Consider the following 319-nt stretch of genomic DNA (forward strand, 5'->3'; position numbering starts at 1 on the left):
ACCATCAGAGACCCAACTTAATTGCTCAGGTTATGGGATCTAGTTCTATGGCTACGCCCAGATTTAGGTAAATTTTCCCAGTGATTAGTGACATCTACTGGCATTTCTTGGTATAACAAACAAGAGTTTTAAAATGTTTCATTTTATTTTAAGAAGTATCCGTTGTTAAATTTGTATGAAAGGAAGAGAAATTATAGGCCCGCTGGAAATACTGAACTACTAATTAACCCATTTAAAATCTGTTCAAATAGTGACGTAGGAAACCACAAATGTAATCAGTGAGACAAACAGCTTCTACATTCATAGCCCAGCTGGTCCC

Source organism: Canis lupus, chromosome 18, assembly GCF_011100685.1.
Source record: "Canis lupus familiaris isolate Mischka breed German Shepherd chromosome 18, alternate assembly UU_Cfam_GSD_1.0, whole genome shotgun sequence".
In the NCBI taxonomy this organism is placed as follows: domain Eukaryota; kingdom Metazoa; phylum Chordata; class Mammalia; order Carnivora; family Canidae; genus Canis; species Canis lupus.